Source organism: Ceratotherium simum, chromosome 2, assembly GCF_057802395.1.
Source record: "Ceratotherium simum simum isolate JZ-2026a chromosome 2, ASM5780239v1, whole genome shotgun sequence".
Taxonomy (NCBI): domain Eukaryota; kingdom Metazoa; phylum Chordata; class Mammalia; order Perissodactyla; family Rhinocerotidae; genus Ceratotherium; species Ceratotherium simum.
The window spans coordinates 55,253,747-55,259,879 of record NC_141901.1 but is presented as its reverse complement, the minus strand read 5'-3'; the positions used below and the strand labels follow the sequence as shown (position 1 = coordinate 55,259,879).

Here is a 6,133-nt window from a genome sequence, read left to right as displayed (position 1 = left end):
TCTCACTTGGATATTCCACAACCACCTGGTGTTGTAGGCAGGAACTATTATTCCATTTTATAAATGAGGAAACTGAGGTTCAGGCAATTGCCCTCTTCCCTACCAAGCTTTCATTGCCACCACTATTCACTCCTCTCTTGCTTTCCCTTGTTTTAAAATCGGTCCAAACTACACACATAACCCCAGGAAGATTGCTACTCAACTCCAAGTATTCCATAAATCAAATTTTAAAATATTTCTTGCATTCCCCATCTTCCTAACCCATCTAGCATGAAGAAGAGATGATAGAGCCTAGTAATTATGAGGGTGCACTTTGGGGTGAGATCTGAGTCAATATTCTGTGTTCATCACTTATGAATTCCATGACCGTGGACCTCTTTATGCCTCGATTTCCTCATCTGTGAAGTGGGAATATTCACATCTATCTCCTAGGATTCTTTTAAAGGTTAAATGAGATGTACTGTAAAGCAATTTCATAGAGCCTGGCATATAGTAAGGCTTGAGAAATGCTTCTAGCATATATAATTATCATATAATCATAGAACTGAAATGATCTTTAGGCATTAGTTCATTACTTTCATGCCATTTACCAATGAAGTTAGATGAAGTTAAGTGGGGATGTTACTTTGCGAAGGTTTGCTTACTGGTTTCAATGGTTTCCCCTTCCAAAATTCATGTCCAACTGGAACCTCAGAATGTGAATTTGTTTGGAAATAGTGTCTTGTTGATGGAACGAGTTAAGATGAGGTTGTACTAGATTAGGGTGAGCTCTAAATACAATATGACTGTTGTCCTTATAAGATGAAGAGAGGACATACAGAGACATCAAGACACAGAGGGAAGAAGGCCACGTGCAGACAGGCAGAGACTGGGGTGATGCAGCTACAAGCCAAGGAATGCCAAGGATTGCCAGGAACCCCCGAAAGCTGAGAGAGAGGCATGGAATGGATCCTCCTTCACACCCCACCCCACCCCCCAAGGAACCAACCTTGTCAACACCTTTATTTCAGACTTCTAGCCTCCACACTGAGAGACAATAAATTTCTGTTGTTTTAAGCCACCCGATTTGTGGTAATTTGTTACAGCAGCCCTGGGAAACTAATAGTTTGTGACAGAGGGAGAATTCTGACAGAACTCTGGATTTTTTAACTTCCAATCTAGCCTTCTTTTACTCCATCACTGTCTCCCCAAACCAACAAAAAACATTTATGGAACACCTACCTAGAAAGTTTACCTATTTGAAGAAAAATTAACAGTCTATAATCTTTACTTCTTCTTACTAAGTTGTTGCCTGACACATAGTAGGCATTTAATAAATATTTACCAGCAAGTTGAAAAAATAATAGATACAAAAATGGTACATTGTGTTATACAGATTTAAGATATTATTATGAACCCACTTTCTACCTCCTTGTACCAGGCTCTAAATTTATTTATTTTATGTATTGAAGAATCACAGACTCCAGAACTCTCTCTCAAGGCTGCTACCTCCAGGGGTAATGAAGTAAAAGGAAAGCAATCTGAATACCCTTAGGACTCTGACTTCTACAAGGCAGGAATGATCTCATTTTCCCTGGGTCCTCCCACACTCACTGAGGAATGGGCAGGAGGGAGCCAGAGAGTCAGGGGAGCTACCAGTGGCTATAAATGAACTAAGCCACAGAGCACTGCCCCTACTGGTCAGCCTAGGAGTAGAATGGGTGGCCATGGGTTAACAGCTACAAAGGGAGGGAGTGGGAGGGAGGAGGAGCTGCTTCACTAGGACAACTCTTAGGGTGACTCAGAAGCGGGTAGAAAATAGCCTGTTCTCCCACATCTGCCTCATTGTCAGGCAATGAGGCACTTCCTCATTGCACACCCATAGGCAAGGCAAAAGGGAGGAGGAGGAAATGGAATTTTTCAAATTCGTGGGCCTATTCCAGCACCTAACACTCTGTGTTTTTAACCATTTTAGACATTTTGTTTCAAGTCAAGTTGGTATTTATTAAGCACCTACTATGTGCCTGCCCCTTCATCTTATCTTTCAGATTGTTAGTCTCCTCCTGAACACGGGGAATGATGTCTTTCTGACATTCTGAATTTCTTACTTCATTACTTCAAAAGCACTTGGGCTGCTGTTGAGCACCTCTGTATAGTCTTGCTGTCCTTCATATACAGAGAGGACCCTCTCAGGCCTACAATCAATAGGGGGAGACATGCAGATTTTTTCTGGCTCTAAAACTGGTTTTATAGTCATCCAGGCCCATGCTCTGGACCACTCCTCCTTGTGAGAGCTAGTGTGCGGTGAGCAGAATATGGCACATGTCAGGAGTCACACATCCTTGTTGGAAGTTTTTTACCATGTACTAGTTCTGACTTTACTTGATTTCTCTGAATCTCTATCTTATCTGTAAAATGGGCACAATGATGTATGTCTTACGTTAAGAAAGATTTTTTTACATAGTAGTGAAGATTAAATAAGATATAATTATATGAAAGTACCTGGCACAGTGATGACATAAATACTGGTTTACTTCCTTCAAACTTGCCTGATTGCACAGACTGACCACATCCCCACTCTGCCCCCAAGACTGTAAACTGCATGAGGGCAGGGCTGCATGGGAGGGCCTCCGTAGGTACTAGGCCCCTAATACTGTCTTGCTTAATAATAATTGTTAAGATTGGGAACTATGTATTAAAATTAATACACTTTATGCATTATATATATTTAATTGCAATATAAATATTTATTCTAACATTAAAAATCACACGGTTATTTTTCTTTTAACCAGCTGAATCAATCTGAACTGGAAAAGGAATCCAGAAACCTTGACCTCAGGTAGGGATGCATCCTCTCCCCTCTCTGGGTTATTTGGTCCTGTAGGGCTGGCTGCCACCAGCAAGATCTGCATTCCTGTGTTCACAAGAAGGGACTGATAACTCCTTGCATCCTCTACATTGTCCTTTGTTTCAACTTCACTGCAAACGCCCTTGCCCACAGTATAATGATGCCAAGGGCACAAAAAAGTCCCTTCATCTGGCAAGCATAGCGTGGAAAACCTTAAGACACAAATTTACAATTATTCATTCGACTTCTACCTGGAAGGCAGGTCGGGACGGGTTTATGCTCTCCCGGGTGCTACTCGGCGTCCCCGCCGCAGGGGCTCCAGAGCTAGTGTTCTCTTCCAAATGTGATGTGAAAAGAGAAAGAGGGTCTTCGGGTTTTTCGTCTTTGCGCCCTTTCTTCTAGCACGACACCCACAAGCTCGTCCAAGAAAAAAAAGATAGAGCAGGGAAGCCACGTTCCCAGGTTTTTAACACCAATTGTAAAGCAGACACCAAAGAGCACGTCATTTATTAACATTTTGGATGGACTGAAATGTTACTGTGCCAATCAATCAGGGAACCCAAAGCCCGCCATTCCTAAGCTTCCCGGACGGTGGGGGTAAGGCACCGAGCACTCGCCACGGTCCTGCCCAGAAACCGTACAGAAGGTGGAAAGTTGCAGAACCCGCGCCGGGAGGGGCGCGAGCTCACCCCCAAGCCCCGGACGGAGGAGGGCGCTTCCTCTCGGAAGTGACGCGAGCTCAATCCCAGCTTGGCTCTCCCCAAACAAAAGGGATCCTGGGGCCCCGGGAGGAGCCTAAATGACACTGGAGAAGCCCCTCCCCCGGCCGGCGCGGATTGGTGCCGGGGCTAGAAAGGCGAGGCAGCGATTGGCCCTGGTGAATGCCAGTGCCCCCGCCTGGCGGTTGGGGGCGGGGCTTCAGGGGGCTGTGGATGGGAGCGGGTGGCGGAGGCGGAGGGGAACAGAGCCCGGAGCGCCGGGAGAAGGTAGGAGCCGCTGGGGCTGGAGCTTGGCCGTGGTTGGGAGGCCGGGTTCTCGAGAGAATAGCAAGGGTTGGACCACCGGTGTCCTCCTGCCACCATCCCAACTGCCGCTCGCGCCCATCCCGTGAGGGGGCGGGGCCGTGTCCTCCACCTCCCGGTATTCCCTGAGGAGGCGGCTCCTCATCCTCCGAGGGTCCTCGCAGCTGCTTATTGTCCCCCGGCAATCCCAGCTCCGCAGAAGGGGCTTCCCTCCTGACACCCTTCATCTAAAGGACCCCTCGCCCAGCGCCTCAACCTTGGGGAGGGCGCACAGGTTCCCATTCTCTAGGCTGCCGCCCCCAACCCCATTTTGGGAGGCCAGACATCCCTCCGTACACCTGTCCCTGCTCGCTAAGGTGAGACCAGAGCTGGTTTCCTCCGTAAGATAAATCAGTGTTTTCCAAAAAAGAGGGATGGGGCGAAGCAAAAATCAGAGACCCGATCTAGACAGCCAGCTCCACAGACGAAGCGGCCTTCCCCGACTTCAGTTCGTCCCATCCCCCATTCTCCTTTCCTCCTGAAGCCCCTCGGATCCTCTCTTCTCCTGTGGGAGGTCGAGAGCTCGCCTGCTTCGGGACTTTTTTAGACTGGAGGAAGGAGAAATAGTAACTCCCCACCGCCACACCCTTTGCACCTTCCGTCTACTTTCTATTCCTTGAGGGAGAACCCAACTTCTAAGGGGTTTTTAGGTTTGAGTTGCGTTTCATTTTTGCTTTTCATCCTATTTCTTCCCTGAAAACTTGATGAAAAACCATCCTTTTATATTTCACAGTGAAGTGGTTGTGTTGGATATCTGTGGAGCTGGCCTTGTGTGGGTAGGAATGCAGTGTATATTGTTTGACTGTCAGTGAATAACAGCAGGCTTTCAAAGGAAACAGTATAGATAAGCAAATAAAGAGCATTAGATTAGGAATGAGTATCTCCCAGTCTAGGGTGGGCTGGTCTGCTCAGGGAGACTGCAGTTAACCTTGAAGGTATAGTTCTGTTGAAACAAAAGGCAGGAAGTGTTTGAAGAAAATTCAGGTTCAGTCGTCTAGGTTTATGATTAATCTGGTCGTGGCCTTTGGTTTTCCAAAAGCCCCTCTTTTATGGTGGGTATTTCCCTCCAGGCGAAACTGATACATATACGATGTTGTTGATTGGTTTTACAAGGCCAATATTAGCTACCAAAATTCAGGGGAAAAGTAAGAGCAAGTTTTAAATCTTAGAGATAAGGATAAATAAAAGCAAGGCTAACTCCAGCTATTCACACACGTGTGACTACCAAAAAGTGTCTCTGTAGTGTGCTCATAAAGGCTTTCTCAAGTTGACCTTCATTTCAGCAGGTGCAAAATATTGATGATTTGGGCCTAATATTAATGCCATTGAATCCCCAGTAATCATCTATTGCTAGCACTTTGATATATCAGAATTTGCCATATTTTTTAGCATTGTTTCTTTTACTTTCAATCTGAAGTCCATCTTACTACTGTTATCTATAGCCAAAGCTAACAGCAATGAGAGGCAAGGAGTTGAAATCACAGAGGGGGGTTATAATGGCTGTCTCTTACCTTCCTGATTAGACTGTCTGAAGGTAGACTTCCTGAAGGTAATTATTTTTGAATAGTTAGGTTCAAAGTTTTCAGAGCCACTCTCAGTGCTCACAAATCTGTTTAGTGATTGCTTCCAGATCTCCAATAAAAAAGCACAAAGAAGAAACTGTGTGGAGGGTCTCTCTAGTAGACACAAAGAGTACTGCCATAGGAGGGTAAGACATGTGCCCCCAGTAATAGCAGCAGAAAAAACTAAAAGCAGAACAGGAAATCCCAAAAAGATATATCTTATTACACGAGCAGAGAACAGAGAATAAACTAAGGTAAGAGACCAAGGAAACCAAAGCCATGATGATTGCCAGGCCCTTAAAGAGCAGAGAGGAAAAAGCAAATAATGCTGTGTGATTATTTGGCACAATAAGCAAGTTGATACATATTTGGGTCTTAGAAATCTTTCCTCTGACTTTTTTCAACACCTATTTGGTCATATTAGACAAAGAAAAGCATTGTATGCAGAGGATTTTTATGTATATATTTACTCTATCTCATTAAATTAAAAATTCTTTGAGAGCAGGTAATACTATGTTTTTTTTCATGTTTGTATCTTTCACAGTGCCTGGTATATAGTTTGACTTAATGAGTGTTGAATTTACTTTGAAACTGTCACCTTAAGAGTAGACTAGAAAGACAATGCACTGATAAGATGTGGTACATCTTGTTAGTATAAACAATCTACTTTTTGTCTTGATTTA

At 44.6% G+C, this 6,133-nt stretch overlaps 1 protein-coding gene across 2 annotated transcripts in view; it reads left to right on the top strand.

The window, feature by feature from the left end:
* The first annotated feature begins 3,761 nt into the window (after window positions 1-3,761).
* Window positions 3,762-6,133, top strand: part of CTTNBP2NL (CTTNBP2 N-terminal like) — a 50,288-nt gene continuing 47,916 nt past the window's right edge. Inside the window, exon 1 of one of the 2 annotated variants that reach the window (XM_004420670.3) lies at window positions 3,762-3,813. The gene's annotated coding sequence lies outside the window, so the exon portion shown is untranslated. Of the gene's footprint in view, window positions 3,814-3,869; window positions 4,206-6,133 lie in introns of those variants that run through there. The other variant, XM_087445435.1, reaches the window with a different exon arrangement.